General features: G+C 39.5%; 1 protein-coding gene across 1 annotated transcript in view; it reads right to left on the bottom strand.

Annotated features, from left to right (window-relative positions):
• Positions 1-23,419, bottom strand: part of thsd7ba (thrombospondin, type I, domain containing 7Ba) — a 195,366-nt gene that overhangs the window by 154,619 nt on the left and 17,328 nt on the right. The window contains exon 3 of the mRNA XM_059342920.1: positions 19,625-19,727. The gene's annotated coding sequence lies outside the window, so the exon portion shown is untranslated. The remainder of the gene's footprint in view (positions 1-19,624; positions 19,728-23,419) is intronic.

Here is a 23,419-nt window from a genome sequence, read left to right as displayed (position 1 = left end):
CTATGTTTCTATCTCACACTGTGCTATCTACATATTTGAAACTATGAGCCAATTGCTACGTGACAAACAATTGCTTATTAATGTGCTCAAAGTGTGTGTGTGTGTGTGTGTGTGTGTGTGTGTGTGTGATGCACAGTCGTTTTTCACCTAATTGACAAGAGCCTTTATCAGAGCTCTGCTTTGTGGAACAGTTTATTTCCCTTTTCTATCAAAATCAAACAAACATTTACAGAAGCTACATGGGCACCAACAAAAATTTTGGTTTGATGTTTCTCGTACTGCCATCAAAAATAAATTCAAATCGATGAAGAAACACAAAGACACATGCTAATAGGCACAGGCAGCACACATGCACACAGGAAGCAACTTTTTAAAGTCTCCTCCATGAAATGTGTGGAGTCTAAGCTCCAATGCGTCAGAGCTCAAAGTTCACATTTTGAGGGGTGAAGGGAAACAAGTTGGCGCTTTGTGCTTTAAGGAGGCACCAGTATTGTGCAGAGAGATAAGGGTTCAGGACAATAGAGAGAGGCTGCCTGAGAGACCAGATGCTGAGTCTGTAGCCGTCTGGATTATCAGAGTGCAGCCGTGGATGGAAAGGAGAGCAGAGAGGAGGCTGGCCCGGCTTCTGTTACTGGGAATTATGGTTCCGTGTAGAGGAAAGGCACTCAAATGGGTGACTTCCTGTATTGATTGATGGGTGTTCCAGGGATTAAACCTTAACCTTATATTGATCCAGTTCACTTTGCCAGTGCAGGATACAGGGGAACGGCACTAGTCTCCAAACAGCTGTTACATTTCCCCCCTCACTGGTTTCTTCATTTTAATTGTTGCATAAAGTGCTGCTAAGAGGCCTATTTATCATGTGTGTATGCATTAAACAACAGACGGCAGGATGAAAATAAGAAGAAGAAATCCGGGGCTGGCTTTGATGAATGACTTGTGGTGCTAGAGTAAAATCTACCTGTCAGGGATTCCAGCAAAAAAAAAATGTATTATTTACCAACAATGTCTGACCCAGATCTGACAGGCAGCCATGTGCACTGCAAATAAAACAGCGCTCGCCAATAAGATAACTGATGTCATTCACAAGTGTTGCCGCTACACAAGCCTGATGAGCAGGAAATGGAGATGATAGAATGCAATTTGTCACTCACTCCACGGATGTTTATGTAGGGTGTAGCATGAAAGGGAATAAGTGCCTACTCTAGTATGGAGTACACAGACAATGTTTTGGCAGCTGCAATTAGGCTCTTCGCTGAGCGTGTGAGCATTTGATAGGAATTGTCATCCCTCCTTGCAGGCTTTAAAAGAATACACCATAATTTGGAGAGATTAGTCTCTAGATGATAGCAACATAATGATGACAGGAGAGGGTGGCACTCCTGAATGATGGAAACATCATCATTCATGTCTTTCCGGTAGATTGGCTGCAGTGTTCCATACTCACACTTTAGCTCACACTATGGCCCAACCTCATTTGCAAGAATAACTGCATCATGATTGTGATCATGCTTTTGCTATTGCTCTTTCATTACTTCAGAATAGCCTCCCACAAAGTCTCAGAGAGGCAAAATTGCTACTCAATTTTTTTTAAAAGCATCTCGAAACTTGCTTGTTTTCTAGTACTATTTTGAGATTTTGAAAAAAGCCTTTTTTTGTTGTTGTTATTTCTACAGTTTGTGTCGATTTTATCTGTGGCCTTCTCCGTCTGTTCCATCTTCTCTCTGTAAACCCATTTCTAATGGCTGTTATTTTTCAGGTCCAGCATGCATTTCAAGTGTTACAGCCACAGTGGAGATGCTTTCGACAGCATTCACTTTAGCAGGATGCCACATTCTTTATTTTTAATGTTCACTACTAAAAGTGTGCTCTATATATTGCATTGCAGTGGTTCCTGTGTGCTTCAGGCTATAAGGGAAACAAAAGATTCTGCAAAAATAAAAAGCTGAATAATGACTCTGAAACTTTGTGGACAATTTGTGTGGTAATTATAACTTTGGCTCTGTCTGTTTGTACTACTTCCTTCTGAATCACTTCCTGCACAACACACAAAGAAATCAAAGATCCCACATTGGCTGTTCCACACATGCAGAAATGTTGGGGGACACCTGCAGTATTGTGTTTAGAATATTGATGGCTGCACCCTTTGAGAAGCCGGGACTCAAGAATAGAATTCATGGATATCGTTTTAAAATACAAAGTGGACAGGCCTTTAAAGGTGCACTATATAGTATTGTGGATTTATTTATTTATCATAAAACTACTGGGTTAGGAAGTTAAAGTCACCTCCCAAAAAAGAATCAAAGCAAGCAAAAAAGTGACAAATGTGGAAGTCACATGCTTCCATTTTTGCAACTTCACAAGTACTGAACGAGTATAACGATAGTGTTCGTGCACTGACACAAAGAGGTGTAGTACACACTCATTTACTACAGGATATAAACAGATTATTGTGTAATGTTGCATCTCAGGTTTTCAGAAAGATTAATCGTGAAAAAACATTACATGAAAAATGCAATTTTGAACAGAGCTCGGAAGTCTGTCTGTATTCCAGACCGGTTCGTTCTTGTACAAATCACAATTCTGGAAGTGCAATGGTTTGACAGGCAGCTGTCAGACTTTTCTTTCGGGTTTGAAACTCTGTAACAGATATGGTATTTCTGTAACTCCATGCGAAGTGGTTTGACTCAAAGAACTGATGGTTTTACATCTAGCTTAAAGAAAATATGACGAATAAAATGTTAACTTGGCACCAAGCTGAGACAATTATAGAGTCTATAGGCACTTCATGAGGGCAGAAAGGAACTGACATCTTTCATATGTAGAATTATATTAGAAGCCTGACATTTTCTTTGATTAATAAAATGAAGGAGTTATTTTCTCATACTGACTTCACCGTTAAGTCCATTGTCAGCACAAACAATCCAATTTGGCAAGTAAAATCATGGCTAAAGAAACCAAAAATAAGATCTGATGAATTTGACTATATTGAGTTAGTGGTGTTTTAAAAATGCTTGAAAAAGGCTTGAAAAGGCAACATATTCTCACTCCCAACCTGTCAGTTTAGTCAGAACCCCTTAGCATCATAGGGACACTCTAGGTGCCCCATCTGGTGTCAGTTTGACTTGTCAGGGACAACATGTCAGTTTCTGCTTGTTAGTGGGTTTTAAAATAAACTTCTGTATTCACAAGTGAACAGTGAATTTTAGTCAACAAAGATACTTGGCGAAGGTTAGGGAAAAAAAAACACTGGGTTCTGGTTTAAAACAGGTGCTTCCATACTTCACAACTAGATGCACCGACGTGGCGTGACGTGACGTGACGTGACGTGACGTGACGTGACGTGACGTGACGTGACGTGACGTGACGTGACGTGACGTGATGTGGCGTGGCGTGGCGTGGCGTGGCGTGACGTGACGTGACGTGACGTGACGTGACGTGACGTGACGTGACGTGACGTGACGTGACGTGACGTGACGTGACGTGACGTGACGTGACGTGACGTGACGTGACGTGACGTGACGTGACGCGACGCGGCGCCCAGTTCATAAAAAAGCCTGGTGCGTCTCATACAGATGCTGAAGGCTGCCTTGTCCGTCCATATCTGAGGCCAAGGGCACTGATCAAACATCTGTATCTGTTGAGTTGGGGGTTAAAACAGGTTGTGAAAGAAGCCCTGACAGCATTTTACAACAAAAAGGTCAGTTTTCATTAAGAACTATGTACTCTTTCCTGTAGCATATGCTTTTGTGTTTTGCTAGTGTGAAGGCAGCTGCGACCAGCCTATATTCCTGTCAGAGAAAATAAAGAGCAACTTCACTCAACCTAACAGAGATTAGGATTTAGGAAAGGGTACACCAATCCTGGTCCAAAGAAAGGCCAGCCTGCTGTAAAAATAGCACCTATTGTATTTGCTGTAGAGACTTGTACAAAGTGAATAAGACACACAAAGGAAATGTTTCCTTTCTTAACCAGTTAATCCACCACACTGCAGAGTGTGAGCATGAAAGACAGAAATAGAATATCACAGAAAATTGAACGTTTCCAGTGTGGACAGCATGCAAAATCAATCAATACAGCTATACTTTGATACCATGCTGAAGCAATGCAGACAATGAAACTGTTTTTAATAAGTGTCTGGATTTGGATTGGAAATACAAGTCTGAAATAACGCTTCTGTTTTTATTTCAATTTTTGTGTTTGTCAGTATTTAATGAACAAGTTATTAAGATGCTATAGGGATGGAAACTTCTATCATCTTCTGGATGTATTCATTATCCCATACAAGATTTTAATAATTGATTATGTATTAAGAACAGCTTAACCTTTAAATAAGATATCCTGCATCACTAAGCCACATTATCTTTAAATGGGATGCATTCTTTGCCAAAGAACCAACAGTCAACATATTCTTCTACAAAAGATGCAGAATGCCTGAGCGGTAGGATTGCATCACAGCTCTAAAACAAGCCAGTCATTTGACATTTTGTACAAGATTTCTCCCACAGCTTGGATGCAGATGTAAATATTATTATATTTAATTAAATAAATTAAGTTATTTGCATGGAAAGTTGGAAATACAAACAGGGATCATCAGATAATGTTCCCACACTACTGCTTTCATTATAGTTACAACCTACTAAAGGTGTTGAAAATAACAAGCACATCACAACATAAACTGAATGGTCACAGCTAACTAAATCTACTAACAAGGGCATTGTAGAGCATATAGACATTTTTTTAATTACAGCCACATCACAAACAACCAGGTCATAGTGCAATTAGTCAGCTATGCATTAACTGAGCAGTTAGGTCAAACAGCAGGAAAAGGTTTTCATCATGACTCTAAAGCCAACGATTATAGTTGAGGTAATGTACCAACTGACAATGTCAGTCTCCAAGAGACAACAATTGCTTATTCCTTATTATGAGAGCAGAAAGCCAAAGGCCAACGGCAAAAGACAATTTACAGGTTACCCCTGCTGACATACATTTGTGAACTGGGCCATGCTGATCAAGACTCTCTCGTAGGAATCAGGCTGAAAGTTAAAGTAGGACTGAAAGTCCTCTTGCCTCAGACTTGGAAATGACAACAAGCTGGAGATGCAACAGCACAGCAAGAGCTGGGACTTGAATCCATGCATATATACTGAATCTACATCACCAATTCAGTTCTGACCAGGGTGCCCCACTACGGCATAAATCTTTCACAGATCCTGCTTTACAGAACAACTCACAATTCAAAGGCTCTTGGTAGAGAGAGGCTGCTAATGCCAGTGAGACAAGACAGAATCAGTTACAGCAAGCTAAACAATGCCTGTAATATCTGTACCATGTTCAATAGCATTGTGATTCTCGGACGCATAAAACTGCTGCTCTGATCTCATGCCAACGATCCATGAATTATTTTTGAATCCTTGAACATAAGTGGAGCTTGGAGGATAATTCTTGGTGCTTTGAGGTGTAAGCACCAAGATGAATGGCTATGCTATTGCTGGAGCTGACTTTCTTCACAGCTAAAACACCAAAAACAAGGAGTAGCAGGCACAGATGATAAACTCAAAGGCACATATACCTTCAGTGCATGTAGCACTGAGAAGCAACATCAGACACCTGACCCCGAGCTGGTTTGGGCTGTTTTGTTTCATTCAGCTTCAGCCCTGCTCAGGTTTAAGTTTGGCATGTACTGGTTGAGCAATTTGTCAGTACAAGACAGGCACAACTCATGACAGGCAGCAAATGCCATATTTGTGTGGTATATATGTTACATAAAAGTGCCAGACAAAGTTGTCCTTGCATGACAGCTGGATTCTCGCAATGTCACGGAATCACACAAGACAGGCCAGATCAAAAGATCACACCAAAAGCTATCTTGTCAGACTTCAAAAAATGAGTTTGTGTCTGAAACACTGATGGTTCACTTTTAGCCAAAGTGATGCCATAAAAACAGCAGGGCTTCCCCAACCATTATAAGAGTTTTGTTTCACAGCACCTTAGACAAGTAAAAAGAAAAAAAAAACGTGTCGAGGCACATTTTTCTGTCATTTGTCCTCTCGTCTGCTCTTATTGAGTCTTATTGATTTCACACACACTATTTAAAGTTAACTTCTCTTTGAAGAGGTGTACTTATATCATCCATGGCAAACAATATAATTTCATTGTGACTTGCATTAAATGCACCTATTTTACTTTACTACTATTTTACTTTACTTTACCATGCCTCCAGGATTACATATTCATTTACTTTTCAACAACAAAAGGCCATTCTACCAAATTTGCACCTTATTTATTATTATATGATGAATGAATGAGACTGAAACAATTCCTCCAAGAAGTTAATTCAAATATTAAAAATGTCCTTATAAAGTGCACAGACGATAAAAAGACTGCACCAAAAGCTGATGCTTTGTATGACGTGGAAGTTAGAAATGGAGGAAAGAGGAAAGAGGTTAAAGCCAAAAGATGAGTCTGGCAGTAAAATGATACAAGAAACTTTCCATATTTTGTGAGCATTTCGATGTGAAACGGTCAAAGCAGCCTAGAATCACTAACTGGACTACCTGGTTTGAGGTGGGGTGTTTCAGTGTTAACACAATGGCAGAGATAGCAATTCAACTGCAGTGGCATACCATTATGCACTAAAACGATTTACATTCGTTGTACCAATTAAGGCTGGAGGCAAATTCTTGTATGTTATGAATTATACATACTTTTGAATGAACACGATTTACATAAAGGCAATCAAACCCGACAATTTAGTACTACCACTGTAGGAATACAATGATTGAGTGACATGTAAAACCTCTTTCAGCCTAACCCCAGAGAGGAGTTGAAAAGTTTCTAGGTGTGTTGTGTATAGGTTCTGACAGGGGCTGTGCATCAGCAGAGCGCTCCGTCTGACCTTCCCTGCTGCTGAGCCCATTACGCTTCAATTAACGACAGCGGCCTGCTGCGACCAGAAGGAACAGCTGCTGGGCCCACATGGTGGTAATTCAATGAGAGTCCCAGACAGGGGGACACAAAACTTGATCCACCAATCAGACACACCTATGCACAAGGGGATACAAATTTACTCTGCTGTATTGAGCATGGAGACGTAGGAGCGAGAACCGTGACCTGGACGCCATGAGGCTCTCACAGTATGTGCGAGCTTGTCAGAAATATTGCTGAGCTTCGCCATATGGGTAATTTGATTTCGCATGCAACAAAAAATCAGATTAGCGGCAATGCTCTAAGCTAATGGATACTCAAAGTTTATGTTGAAGCACTGCAGAGATTCTTTTCAATCGTGTTTTAATAATCATTTGAGTGGGTGATTATGTTATTACGGTCTCATCTTAAATGGGCTGCCTGCTACATTGTCTCCTTTTAACCTTATAATAATGGCTGCCAAAGTCTTAACAGAGTTTTAATCCGATGAAAAACAAAGAATGCAATTAAGGCAGACTCTGTATGTGGTGATTATTATCAATGATGTCACTGCATAAAAACATAAACTACATAACATGCATCCATTTCAAATTATGAAATACCCTTTGTTTCGATCACAGCAGTAGAAATAATATGTGTGCTCCAGCTACAGTCTCGCTGTTAAGGAACACGTTGTGCGGAATGACTGACGGGTTAAAATAAATATGCATAAATATATGCAAAAAATGTGGGTTGTTTGCTAGTGGCATCATACAGGTTGCAAAAGATGTCAAGCTATGATTGGCCAGAGACCAATGTGTACTCTGTAATTACTCTGTAATGTCTTTTGGCCAAGTCATGATTCAGTTATGACTATTTGGCAATTTTTCATTTCTGAACCTGGCATCAAAGATAGCAGAATATGTGAAATTAAAGTATATCCTCAAACAACTTAGTTTATAAGACCAACTAAACATTTGCAACCCACGTTTCAGATGACATTGGGAGAATTCAGAAAACAAGATTAGAGGAATCTAAAATATCAAAAATATGTGTAAAGCAGTAATACAGTATATGCAATGGAGGAGGAATCAACAATGAAGGCAATGATTTCTTTTAAATCATCATAAAAGACATGCATCTACTGTACAGAGCTTTTTTTCCACCATCAACTTGTAGCACAAAAAGTCACCTTGAAACTTTCTGCTTATGATGCAAAGCAACACGAATCCTGACAATGCAATTAACATGAAAAATGTGAAACAATATGTTTGTGTAGACAGGGTTTCCCCAAGTCCCCTAACAATGCCCACACCTTATCTGTAACTTCACCAGGAGTCTTAGAGAGTGTAATTACACCGGGGCCCGCCAGCCTGGTACAGTGCTGTTGGCCTGATTGGATCTCTCCTTGACTTGACCTCTTCGACCCGGGGTGACTGAAACAACTCTCTACATCTCGACAAGGAACAATGCATTAGTTAATCAACTGATAAAAGCTCCAGATAAAAGTGTCCTGATCCCATTAGAGCTAGAAATAACTCTCCACTCTCTGCTGGCAGTTTTACTGTTGCCAAGGATGTAGTGTAGCATCCTATAGGGCCAGTATCCTTCGCTATCGCTTTGGTTCTTAATGAACAACTTTTTTGAATGTAGAGTCAGCAGAACGTGTTCAGAGGGCAGACCAATGCAGAAACAAAACTTTGTTAATCTTATCAGTGTTGTTCTTCATATAGGTCACCTGAGGAGACCACAAAGTGTACACCAATTTATATAAAGTGGAGTTTTATTTTCTTCCTGAGCTAATTTAATTTGAGCTTATTTCTACTTTTCCATCCCTGGATATACACATTTTCAAATGATAACGCAGACCATCATCAGACAAAAAGGTGCTACTTACAAAAACTGTGTAAATGAAAAAAATATCAATACAACCGCACACTTATCCCCATTGCAAACACCAAGAGCTTAATCTGAGCTGCTGCTTGTTGACAAGCTCACACAATAAACCAGACTGACTGCAATTGAATCAGGTGTGGAAAATGCTTTGATTTCCTTCCATTGTCAACACATATACATGTTATGTTCCTCCTGGGTTACCTAAGGTAATAAAAAATAATTTGAATTGGCTTCAACACCTGAGTCCAAAGAGTCTCAAAGGCTTTTTCTATGGATGAGTTTGGATAAAAAGTTGGGTCATTGTTTATTTTTTTTACCATGATATGATACATATATTTGGGATTACCATGAGAACATGTTGAGACATGAAACTATGATAGCTTAGAGGTTTATAAAAAAGCACAGAGAAAGTTGCAATTGTAGGAAAGCATGCCACATTGTGACTGTGAATATTGTTTGTCATTGTCTGTGATCAGCGTGTGACGTCCTGAAGGTATTTCACAAACAATACATTTTAGGAACATAGCATAATCCTGTCTCGACACATAGATGAGTTCTTGTTAGAAAGTTACACTTGAATGCTCTCTGGGGGACTTCACCAGCATGTGACTCATCTGTCTCACAACAGTGCTGGAATGGGACTGTCTTGTCTCTTTGGATCTCATAATCTACTCAGACCTTTGGTAGCAGAGCGTTGCGAAAGCTCCTCCACAACTGTCACATTTGAATAAACGAATCTGAAACAGGAAATGGAGTCTTGGATCAACACTCACTAACCAAAAACTGCTGTTCTGAATAATGCATTCTTCATAACAACCGTGTGCCGCAAAGACATGAGACAGAGTAGAGGAGAGCACTGCCCGCTGTGAATTAGATGGTAATTGAAAACTTGACAAGTCACACTGCTCTCAGTCTCCCATAAACACTTGAAAAATAAAGAAATTGTAAATTGTTTACAATCAACATAAAAATAGGTCATGTCCCTACTTAGAAAATTGTCTCATGTATTTTAATACAGCTAATAATACCTGTATTTAGACAGTCAGGCACTTTTTCTAACCAAAATCAGAGCTTCGCTGATCAAAGACTGGAAGATAAATGCTCACAAAAACAAAAACAAAAAAAAACATAAAAATAAAACTGGCAGCAAAGAAAATACCAATTTCACAACAAAAGTCTTTGATAAGTTTTCAAAAAAGGGCAGTGAATTGATTAGTAGATCTCAAACAAGACAGTATTGAAGGACTTATGAGCCTTGACAGCAAAATACCCTATAGTGCCCTCTGTCTCCAGCATGGCCCTGGTGGAAGTGAACAACAACAGATCAGTAGACCCCAGGCAACAAACACAAATCTAAGGACAGAAGGTGTCAGGCAGACCTATCCCTGTAGCACTTAAAATAGATTCTCCAAAAAAAGGCAAACCAATGAAGATGAGCCAAGAAATGGCAAATGTACTTAAATGTTCTCGAGCTTATGAGTTGCAGCTCTATAAGCTGCAGGCGGTCAATTGATCTCTGGCAGAGTCCCAAGAATAAAGAGCTACAGTAATCTTACCGGGTAGACACAAAGGCATGGTTAAGGGTTTGTGCATCTTGGAATGAAATTAAATTATCTTTAATTTGCGACCGAGGTTTATAGCCTCCTGATCTATATTTATCACCAAAAGGTCAGGTATGATGGATCTGTGGACAAGAAGAGTTTATCTTTATATGGTAAGAATTATTCCGAAAAAGAAAATTGTTGTTGTGAATTACCCAGGTATGGTAGAGTAAAAACAACAAAGGGCCTAGGAAAGAGCCCTGGAGGATCCCAGAAAAAACATGTTGCTCTGCTAGAGGAGGTTCTTTCAACTGACATAAAACATTATAGATGAGTCAATCATTAAAAGAATGTTGTTCTAAATTTACCAGACTAAAGAATCTTTGACATTTGCCTTCCACCAGTAATAGTGATTGAGATTCCAAGGAGGGAGTGAGTCATTACAAAGTTTTTGACTTCTGTTTTGACATTGCTGGAAGCGTATGTAAAGCATGCAAGGCACCCGAGACTACACTGTGAGCTTCTCTAAACTGCTCAAGCTCCTTTGTCCTTAGCATGAGCTTCAGGATGACAAGCTAAATTGGATAATTGACAGACAACATCTCACTGCATTCATTTGTTGTGCAGTGCTTATACAATGCTACTCATTAACAGCACTAGAGTCTCTATCCATGCATGAGCAGTAAAATAACATCATATGCATACCAATTTGTTAATCAGAAAATTTGCCCCTGAAGTGAGTGTCATCTCTCATCAAATAGAAAGGAGCACCTAGTGGTTCAGCCCAGTACTGCAACACAGACACAGAACATGCTGTGACGGTCACGCTCCATATATCTCATTTCACACTGTCATTATCAAGGTTTTGATTGTATTTTAAATGCCAAAAATAAAGATGTGTTGATTGCAATTCAATCTTTCAAACTGCTCTATCATATTTAATTATTTAAGTGAATAATTTAAGTCATTTGAAGGACAGTTCTGTCATAATCAGCACATGGCTTGATTATTTAAACTCAATTTCCATTTCCTTGACTATGATTTATTTGTTTAATCAACCTCTGGGACAACACAAAATAAGAGATTTTACCCAATGCTCTTAGTCAGTGATTCATTTTATTACCACATCGTATACTGCAGCGCACTGACTTCAGTAAAGAGGTCTTTACAGAAATCCAACCCTTGTGATGGGAAGTAGTCCACAACCAAATTCAAAGCAATGTGTTCTCTCACAATTAAAAAAAACAAAAAAAAAACAAGATCAACTTCAGATAAGCAAAACACTGGGCGATCTGGGTGTGATGATATGGAAATGATGGAGCTGTATAAACATGCAATTAAACTGAGAGCAGCTGACATTCATGAGCCTCTCTAAGAATAACTCTGTGCTATATGGTTCATAAAGCCCAGATTGGCTGTTTACATCTTTGTGAATTATGTCCTTGAGCAGCATTTTGAAAAAGTAAAATTAAGACATGAGAAACAAGAAGTATCCAATAATATCTGTACTGTTTACACAGATTATATTATACTATATCATATGTTTTTCATTTACACAGCAGGCACTAAAGAGTCAAGTCTCTTGACCAGAGTGCAGAGTATCCATCTGTCCTTATTGCTAAGCTTCAACTCTCAACCCTTGTTCCTCTTTGCTGACACAGTTGTCCATGTTTAGCATATGCTGTCTTATCATTGAGCCGCTTCCCACTGACATTTTAATAATTCTGCAGTTTGTGTGACCTGTGACAGCAATTCAGGAACAGAAAATTTGAGGAATTCTGAGCCCTGTTTGGCCTTGTGCTGTCAATGTGAATTACTTTTAACATCAGCACTGTTATCCCTGTATTGATCCGAACAAAGGCACGCTGCTACATTTATCACTACCTAACCAAGTCAACATTACAGAAAAAGACATTTTACATTTGTATAAGTTCAGCCTTAAGTTTTTGCAATTTCCTAAACACCTATTAAGACATTAAATATCTAAACCATTATGTATATCATATATCAGATATCAATCACACACCAACTACCTTATCGCTGCCTGAATATTTACCAACTGTAACACTCCCTAATCACCACATGTAACATATGATGGTAAGGACAGGTCCAGAGAAGTGATATAAGATGGCCTTCATCCATAAGTGTTTATCAACACGCAGGAAGTCAGGATTGATTTCATTCTTTAGTGTAAATACATACACCACAGCAATGCCATAGAAACTCTTTTGCTTACTGTAAAAGAGGTGGCGTACTAATGCTTGGGGAATCAATGTTTAAGTACAGAAAATGGGACCTTGAGGTGGGCAAATGTACCTTTCACTGATATAAATGGCCTGCCAGCACATTTAACACCGCCACACTAACATCATAACCTTCACTGTCTAATAGAGAGGCTAATACATTTTTTTACCTCGAAATCTATGAATAACTATCACGACTACTATCAGCATCACAACAATAACAGGACTGACCAACATGTTATAATTGTCAGGCACAAGAATGTGCATTACTATTAATACTCCTGTACCACTGAGTTGAAAAGAGCTTTTCAATCTCACCTGATGTGAGCCTTTGGAACAAAAAAGCTGTGTAATGAGTAACAGGGAATCAGGAACGATTAAGGGAGAATAAACATGATAAATACCTTCAAAAAGTCCCATTCCAAAATTGTATAATCCACTAAGACTAGTGCTCATTATTCTCAGGGTTTATACACTAGGGCTTAAGTTGAAGACAGTTGTGTCAGCCCAAAAGACGCGTCAGCCCACCGCAAAAGTGCACAGTGTGCCAAATGGCCAGTCCAGCCATACGTTTAACAGGGGCCATGTTACACAGTCAAGAAAGATCATCTTTGATGTACAGCTTTAATATTTTAGTCAAGATATAAAGGAATATTAAATACTTCTCTCAGCACCAAAGTAGGTCAATATTCAGAAATTTGCTGATAATACAGATACAGTTCTATTGAATAAATGCACATTAATAAAGTGTTAGCCAGCAGGATGAAACTTAACTGAGAAGATATAGCCACAAGTGGTCTTTTATTCTAACTGTGTCATAATTGAATGTGGCACTTTGATAAAAAGCCCTCAGGACTATATTAAAGATTGATAACAATTAGAAGAATATTTAACCTTCCACACTGAAGCTCTAATTGTTGCTCTATCAACTCCTGGGTGGGAAGATGCTGCGTGACATATGGACTTGTGGTGTGAGTGCTCTATCTCCTTTGTTGGGTGAGGCACTTATCTGATTGTGCTTCCCGGATAAGAGAGGAAGGAGAAAAGGGAGGCTGAAAGTGGGACTTTATTGAACATTCTGTCTCTATGGAGAACCCTGAGCTGGCTCACTTTGTGAAAGCAGAGACCTCACCGTGGCCAAATCCAATCAAATGTTTTGAGGGCTGACAGGTCCAATCAGTCAGCGGCTGGTTGCTGCTCACCTCTCGGGTTCGGTTTAGGAGGAAAGGTTCTGGTTTAAGACTTTTACAGACACAGAAGCAAGACAATGTTGGTGAAAAATTACGAGACGAAGAACAGGATAAAACGGAAAAGACAACGTTTCTCTTGTGCTCCCTTACCTTCGTGGCATCCTCTTTTTTTATTACATCATGAAAATTGCACTGCTCCATCATTCCAACAACACAATTTGCTTGTAACACAGCAAGTATAGCTTGGCTGCTGTTTCACCAGCATTATAGTAAGCACAAATATAATCGTATATATGGAGTGGTTCATAGAGGATCTTTCAAAGAGCTCTGTATTGCTGCAATGGCAAACAATAGAACCTGCAGACTTTCCATCAACGTCTTTGATTAATAAGACCTTGATCCAGATTACGCATAAAGAAGGACTGAGCCCATCTTTAAAATCCATGTCAAAACACAGTACAGATCAGCAGGTGGGTATTTTATTTTTGCAGAGCTACAATAAATACAGCTTGAGGTCTGCAGCAAAGGTACATTCATGCCAAGTTATTAAAAATCCTTTCCTTTTCAGTTCGGCTCAGCTTCTAGCTATCAATAGTGCCTTTTTCCGCAAGTACCTCCAATACCATGTGCACTGGGAGCTGCTGTCCTCCTTCAAAAGATCTGTGGGCTGTATCATTGAGAGTGCAAAATGCTTAGGATTCCACAACACAATATGATTACTGTAATGCAAAAAAACATATATTCTCAATATCTTTCTTGTCAGATCAAGGTCTTGAAGTCAGACTTGTTTCACAGTCACAGTCCTGCAACTTTTCTGCCGGAACACTATATAGTGTCCAGTAATTGGATGGCATGAACCTACAAAAGCCAAATATAAACATGCAAAAATGTTTTGTTTTCTTGTGTGTGGCTGTGATTATCACTTCTAAACACCATAATAAAGGGTCCAATAACAGACCACAATGTATGAACAACAGTCCTCATTTCCAAGTAGGTGGCAAAAGAGAAAAAAATAGCTCTGCTTAATGATTTTCACAACAGAGAGGCTCGAATATAATTAAAACGATAATTCCATTGTTAATCACTTCATCACACCATGCTTGATAGCTGTCAATGTGTGGATAGAGATTGACATTCACAGTCAGTAATGATGACAAGCCTAATGTAATGATTTTTTTATGCTATACACCAGCCCATTCAGATGTTATGTAGGAATAATAGATTATAACAATAATAACAAATAATCAATGACTCTTACGCATAGTTTGTTCATCTAATTAAGTGGTGATGCTCCATCTGCCATTCATAGTCAACCTGATCCATGATCAATAGACACCCTAATCTAGATACACATACCATCTGTGGCTTTCCTCGGCTCGCCCAGGACAGCGATAATATCAGCCTCGAAAGACAGCAGCATAGAGAAGTGTAACGATTTTCTGCTACGCTTCATCCACCTCTAACTGCAATTTTAAGACGAGAACTTGAAACAACTGCAACATAATAATTCACTGTGTGATAAAATGCAAGGAGTTTCAACCTGACATGTTATGTAACTTGTTTGATCAACAGTGAGCGTGGCTTTTGTACTTCGACAGAACGTGAAGTGTGAGACAAACTCTAATGTAAAACTGTGATACTTGGGTTCAACTGAATAACATGATTGGCTGAGAAAAATCCCACTGGAATTTTACAGCAAGTGAACTTGTAACCTAGCAACACGCCAATGTGACAACATTATGAGCTGTCCAGGATAATAAAGAAAACACTCACGTTTAATTAACTGCAGTGCTGTTTGAATTAAAAAAATTGGTATTGCCTTTTCCAATTAGAAATTGTACATCAACAACAACATAAGCTTTCTTAAAGTACAGCAAAGTCTGGTTGTGCAAGAGTTGGGCGTGCACATAATCTACAAAGTCGCATATGTGTGAGATCCACAAAGAGCTACAGAATATGGGTCAGTGAAAGAAGCGCTGAGGTCCTTTACTTTCAGCAACATAGTATAAAAAGACTAGGTCAAACCTAGTATATGGCAGGCCGCACTTGGTCAGTGCGATTTTTCGAATGTGTGGGTAATGTGCCCCAGGAATATAGTTAATGGTAATGTCTATGATGTCAATACTTTGGATATTAGTAGTTAGTATGCTTTTATCCATTTAACATAAATATGTAATGATATAATAAACCCCTTGTCCCTTGTTATCACTCGCGCATCTCACGGAAGGATTCCATTCTATTAAATGTGTCAATACACACTGAGGGCATGAGAAGCACATCTTACGGAAACCCAAGTCTACTTTTTGAGGCGTTTACTCAGTTGGTCAGCGAAGTGACCCTGCTGCTGACATGATGATGAGCGTTAGGGATGGGTACCGAATTCCGTACTTTTATAGGTACCGACCGAATTCCGTCGGTACTACCGAGTACCGATTCATGTAAAATCAAACGGTACCATGTTTCGGTACCTTAACGGCGTTAACTTTAAACTGATCATTGATTTCAACCTGTTTTCATTTAACGTCTTTGATTAACAAGCGTGCTGACGATCGCACTATTTTTTCTTTTTTTATTTACCTCGTCCAGTCCTGTCTGCTCACCGCGGCCACTAGCCACTAGCTGCTGCCCTCTTCCAACCTGGCGCAGAGACAAACAGCCCGGCTCGAGGCCTGCTAGCCGCCAGCTGCTATCTCTCCAATGTCTCTACCCGGGCTTGGCCTTACTCCGTTTGCTCTCTCCATTCTTCTGTAGACCGGTCATTAACAGCTAACAGCTAGCTGCTACATCTCCGGTCCTCCGCTAATACTCCGCTCTTCAACTCAGGAATATTACCTGCCCCTTTACTCCAAACTGCCTCGCTGAAATTAAATCCCTCGGACTCCTGCGTCATCCTCGATATGTGCACAGAGCAGCCCGACTAAACTTTGTTTATTCCAACCATGCTATTGGCCACAATACTGTCTGACCGGTGCTGCGCCGCACAGCTACGACGTCATCACAACAAATCACACGTGCACTTGCAACCTTTTTTTTTTTTCTCCTCCGTGCACTTGCAACCTGAGAGCGCTCCTCTGCATTCTTTGATAACACTGCAACCTTCATGTTACAAAATGCACATTCGCTCAACAATAAAGCACTGCTCATCCTGGATTTTATATTGTTTTGATATATTTTTTAAAGTTTATATTTTGAGAAATAAATATGTTGAATTGAAAAAAATAGATTTTATTATTAAACAAATGAACATTTATTACCCCATAAACAAACGCAAAAGTACCGAAAATTGGTACCGTTGAGTATCGGTTCAAATGTGAAAGGTACCCATCCCTAATGAGCGTATTGTGTCACTTCCGATGTTCCTGTGTACTCAGGGTCTGCTTGTGACTCAATCGCTGTTCACATTTGTTTATACGTTATTCAGTTCTATTAGCGACTTAGCTTAGCAGCTAGTGATGGCTTCTCTCTCTCCTGCTCTGTGTGTCTAATGTTTAGCTACTCTTCGGCTCCTTTACTGATAATGGTACATATACTAAGTGGAGCACATTATTTGTGATGGAGGCAAGGCTTAGTACATTGGAAGTGTGGCTCCGCAATATGAAGTCCCAATCTGTAACGTTAACCGCTGTAGTTAACAAATCCCCCGTAGAAGCTGACCTATAGGCAATCGAACTCCCAGCACCTCCCGCGCCACCACAGTGAGTGAGGAGAAGCTCACAGACAGACCGGGAGCCTTGATTAATCAATTAACATGTGGTCAAAACACATATACAGCAGGATATTTTAAAATAGGCACATGCTGGGTAGAAATAGTCCACTCAGTCAGTCAGTTAGTCACACACAGACCTGTATGTAGGGCTGACCTCCAGCGATCAGCAAAAAATACAGAAGTAAAGTTTGACTTGTATTCAAGTATGTTTAAAACAATTTAAGGGGGAAGAAGAAAGCAGAAAATTGAGCTACTTTATGAACCTGATTCTGGGTCAGAGCTATTAAATGACTATATTTTAATATGACATATCTGTGAATCTACTTTTTAACCACATTTTACTTATTGATTAATTGAGATCATTTTTCAGCTATGATGTCCCAAAGACCTGACTGAACTCACGATATTGTCAGTAAAATAACAGGGTAGGCATTAGCCTATTTATTTATTTATTTATTTATTTATGTTGTCTCCTTATGTCATTATGTTGGTAATTTATTATAAGTTATGAGCTTCTTAAGTGACTTCATAATGATGTCACCAGCTCAGATAGTGTAAGCTATAAATAAGCCTGGAACAGATAACACTGAATGAGCTTCCCCCAAACCTTCACAGGTGAACGAGTTGAGCCACCGACAGTCTCCAGAGTTTGGCGCTCGGGGGATGAGATGTAGAACTGAAAACAGTCAGCATTGGAATAACCAGGCCATGGGAAAGCTGTGCTCAGCTGATTTTATTTTACTTGGTTATAAATAACTTTTAATGTAGTTTAGAATGGCTTATAGAAACAGACAATTAATCCCCAACAAAGATAGTACAACACAAGTATATAGAATAAAGGCCAGTAAGCATCATTTAGTGGCGATGGCTGAACTTGTAAAGTCGAACGTTTATCAGATGTCTAGAAATCTATTTGTTTAATTAAAAAAATTGTACTAATGTCTGGTAGTTGATTTAGAGTTAAAGTACTTACTTTTGTCCACTGTGAATTTCTTATATCAAGTTTCTATGTCCATCGTCCACCTGCAGAGCCACACTCCAGCTAGTCCTTTTTTCAGTGAAACATTTGTGTTTTTTATTTGGCCTGGTGAAAATATGATTCATGTGAAATTGTATCATATGTCTGCCAATAGCCAAACGTGTATTGAATTTGCCATCAAATTTTTTATATTTTGTGGCATGTTTCCCCAGTAGTCAACTTAGAATTTATTTACCAGTCATACTTTATTTGCTGTTTAATTGATCAAGATTTGGGCTGGGATGCATGGACTTTTGATCAACTGTTGCATGACACACAGTTGTATTACATTACATTACATGTGGTAAAGTCAAAGTATAATTGTCTCTGATTAGAATAGTAGTAAATGGTAAATAGACTGCACTTATATAGCGCTTTTATCCAAAACACTTTACACTACAAACGACACTCATTCACCCATTCACACACACATTTGGGGTTCAGTATCTTGCCCAAGGATACTTCAACATGTTGGCTGCCATGGTCAGGGATCGAACCACCGACCTTCCGATCAGTGTGTGACCGCTCTACCAGCTGAGTCACAGAACTGTGATGGTTACCATTTACATGTAATGCTTGGAGTTATAGTATTATCAGTAACTATAATATAGTATTAGTATTGATATAGTATAGTGTTTATGGAGGCATTATGGAAGCTAGGAGTGTAACACACTGTGCAGCTGCTGCAGTGTGTGTATCTGTATGTGTCACACCTTGTAACTGCAATGGTATAAGTAGCAGATTAAAATTATGGTCTTTAAACACAACCTTGTTGGAGGTTTCATAGGTTCACTCTTCATTGTTTGTACTGCACGAACAGCAATCTCATAATACTCTGATACTGTATTCTTAATGCAGTTTGTACGAATCGATGTACAGTATGTTGCAAGACATGGCAGACTTGCTAATTTGCTAGTCAAGGACATGAGGTCATTTCCGTTTCATCTCTGATGCCGTTAATATTCCTGGGCTGTATTCAAACTGTGCAATGGGCTGTTCGTTATGTTTTCAAAATTTCACAGCTTATGCAGCAGATGTTGTTATTGTTCATGAAAGCGGCAGGCAGGTGTTTGTTTTGGATGTGGGCTGTGTGACCATAGCTTGGAGGAGGTGTTCCTCACCAAGGTTACAAAGTAGCAGCCTTGAGCGGAAGATGTGTCACAGCTTGATATGAATGCTGAGTGTTTACTTTCATTGTCGCTGGTATGGAGGATGTCCATTAGTCTGCAGATGATATCAAAAACAAAAAACACACTTAGGTACTGTACATAGTTTCAAGACAATATCATACTGCATACTTCACATGGCAGTTAATAAAGTCAAACTCAAATTAAAATCCATATCCGTCACTTATTTATATTATGCGATATGCAATCAGATCACGCATGTCTAATTCATCAATTGAAAGACATGTCCCTGTCAATGGACTGGAAACAGCATAGCTGAACTGATGTGGCTGTAAAAATTTGATAAAGAGCCAATGAAAGTCAATGGCATTTTTAATGTGGTTGGGTTTTAATAAAACAACATGCCTACGGTCTATTAGAAAATTCCTTTGATGAAAGGGTAGAATCTTTGGTAATACATTATACGCATTTGAGCGTGTAACATTACATGAAAATTTAAGCTGGTCTGATTGATCACACAGCTTATAATAAGCATTTTGTTATGCGTGCATGGATCTATGGGGCTGTGCCTATCAATGTTCAATATTAAGAGAAAGTTAATATGTCACATCCTATTTTTACATGCCTCCATTTCATTTGAGGTAAGAGACAAGAATGGCTGTACACGCAGGGCCGGTTATTCCTACAGGCCACCAAGGCGGCTGCCTAGGGCGCCAAATTGGCAGGGGGCGCCACAAGCATACATCTTTGTTTTAACAACATTCATTAACGAAACATTTTTTAAAAAGCATGGGCAATTTAAATTTCATTTTTGTGTTTATTTTTATTGCATTTGTATGTCTACATTTTATTTATTTTCAGTCTTTGCCATTCTTAATTTGATGAAGATCTGTGTTTTTTTTATTTATTCGTATTTTCAATTCAGTTGTTGGTAAAGTTCCAAAGTTTCGAAAAATAAAAATGTTCTGAGACCATTACCTTGCTTGTAGTTCATGTATCGAATATTAGTGTACAGCATAATACATATAACATAGTGTACCTATATCAGAATGAATACATGGAATGGATGTGGTTCGGGGGGGGCGCAAAATCTCAATATCGCCTAGGGCAGCCAATGGGCTAGAACCGGCCCTGTGTACACGCAGACATTTGTGACAGACTTATGACTTGTGAAGCTCAAGAGCTTTCAGTGGCCCAGTTCAGAAAAAAGAACTGTGGTTGCAAGTAGCTGCAAACAGTCAAACCTAGAAAGAATAATTGTGTTTTTTTTCTTGAATTGATCACAATTACCAACATAAGGTTAAATTCAATTCAAGGTTTCATAAAAAAACAAGAAGAACAAAAGTACAAAAGGCTATTTCAAAGGGAATCATGGCCTGATTGCCACATTGTCAAGTGAAAGACTAAGGGGTCTAATTCTCATATACCCATATTGATTACCGAGGTTACTTATGGCACTGTTGGCAATTTCCACCTCTTTTCATCAGGGCAACCTTGCATTCTTTCTGCTATAATAAAAGAAGGAATCCACCAATAAACTCACATCATTCACAACAGAAACCCTTTAACACATGGACAGTCGATGAATGGCACAGCATAGCTCCTAAAAGTTAAAATTACCTTGGATTAGGCAAAATTACTGCAGCTAATTATATGCCATGAGATCAATTGAGGACAATTTTGTCACTGTGTGATATTTACTTTGAACTGCCAGTCATGCTTGTTGAAACATGCTACAATATTTTAATAGCTATGCATTGTATACAGTGTGTTTTAGTGCTACATTACTAAAACTCTTATCATAAACATGGTGGGATATGCCACTGTGTCCATTGTCCATATCAGTATAGTTGTTTCTTTCAGACAGAAGTGGATACAACCTGCTGAAGCATTGTGTTTGCAGTGACTATTAGTGCAAACACAATGCTGTCCGCCCCTGAAGAACAACAGCATCAGCCATGCCAGCAAATGACCCCCAACTACATATGTTTTTGTGCAAGTGACAGCAGTAATTATAACAGGAGAAGAGGAATTCAAAGCCAGAAGAGCCACAAAGTCCACGTAGGGAGACGGTTTGGTTGGTTGGATTGGTCAACAAAAAAAGATTTTATATGGACCAGTTGTTTCCCATATAATCTTAACGCAAAACATGATGCTGAGATATCATTCAACAGTGAACAGGCAGGGGCGGAACAAAGGGGTGGCTTCTGGGGCCCTGGCCCTGAATGTTTTTTCAGAAGCCCTGGCAGAAATAACAATTAGTCATCCTCAACGTTTGTTGTGTTACAATGTGAACAAGAAGATACAAAATAGGAAGGTTCTACCGCAGGACTTTTTTTCGAACGGCTTGAAAAGCAGTGCATATAGCAGCTATATGGGAGTAGGAAATCCCCCACAGGGGGACATGCCCCCGCTCTGCCCTAGGTTTGAACTGAGTCCTGTTCAGACTGTGCATTCCAAACCCATTAAAGGGGTGGAGACAGGCGTTGTAAACAGACAGAAAATGTGAAAAAAGGCTCTTTGTTCTTGGGGGAATGGACAAACATATTCTGTCAGAACCTGATGAGCCAATAGTACTACCTTTCAAAATATAAATAAACAAAATCTTCACGGAATACAAAGTGGAGTAAAGCATTTAACAGTTAAAGCACCAACTAATCCAAAGCTGCTCCAGAGCCCGGGGGGTGATGTGGATAACCAATGAGCACCAGCATGTCCTCATCACTGTGCCACATTTGTGTAAGGAGTGATTCCCATTCCAAGGCTGTGGCACTTTGCCAGGAGGCACTCAGCAACAGCACATGAAACCAGCCAGTGCCAGTCATTATCCCATTGTTTAGAGGCACACAGCCTGTCCTAATTAGATGCAAAAGAGCACAGAAAGTGTATTTAGTGGCACTGCAAATGAGGATGGAGAACACGTCACCGGCCTGCTGCTGCAGGTTGAAGTGTAATGAAATAATGAACTACCATGGGATCTTCTCCTGTGGAGAGCAAAGCACATCAACAGGCAGTCTTCAGAAGCAGCCAACTGCAGTAGAGAGCAAAGGGCCATCACAAAATAGACCTGCAGCACTGATCCCTGCACCCCAGGTGTCAGGGTATGATGGTGAAATCTGATCGATAAGAACTGATCCTCGCTGCATCTCACCCACACATCTTAAAAAGAGCCAAACAGCAATAAAGTGGCTGTAAACAAAACCATCAGGCTATTTTAACAGACAGTAAAGATGTTTATGTGGAGACTTGGCATCAGAGGTGGCGTCCTTTCACTGTGATTACTGCAACTTCATATGCCACTTGCCCTTTGACTGCAAATCACAACAGACAAGGCGATCCCTGATCCAGCATCAATTTCTAAGAGTGCCAGAATGTTTCATTTGCATACAAAACATTCAAACTAGATAAGCACAGCTTGAAACTGTAACTAGGTTGTGTCTGTCAGGTCTGCTTGCCATTTAGGCAGGTAGCCAAGAGATTGCTCAGTTTGCTACAGTCAAACAGTATTTTTTAATTTTTTTGCTAACTCTAAAATAAATTCTGCATCCAGTGATCCAGTGGACAGCTTATTGAAGAGTTGCATGGCATTATTAATGTACTTACATCTTTACAGAACATTTTTGAACAGAAAGTCTTATGATGGGACTGGATTTAACATTTCTTATAAAGTAGTCTGGTACTGGTCTGGGTGTGCGTTTCTCGTGTTACAATTAATGCTTGCCTGTGACTTACCAAGAGAAGCTGGAGAACAGAGAGAGCAGGAGAATACAGGGGAGGGGGAGATAGAGG

Source organism: Centropristis striata, chromosome 10 (assembly GCF_030273125.1).
Source record: "Centropristis striata isolate RG_2023a ecotype Rhode Island chromosome 10, C.striata_1.0, whole genome shotgun sequence".
In the NCBI taxonomy this organism is placed as follows: domain Eukaryota; kingdom Metazoa; phylum Chordata; class Actinopteri; order Perciformes; family Serranidae; genus Centropristis; species Centropristis striata.
Note: the sequence above shows the minus strand (reverse complement) of the source record. Positions and strands in the feature narration are given on the sequence as shown.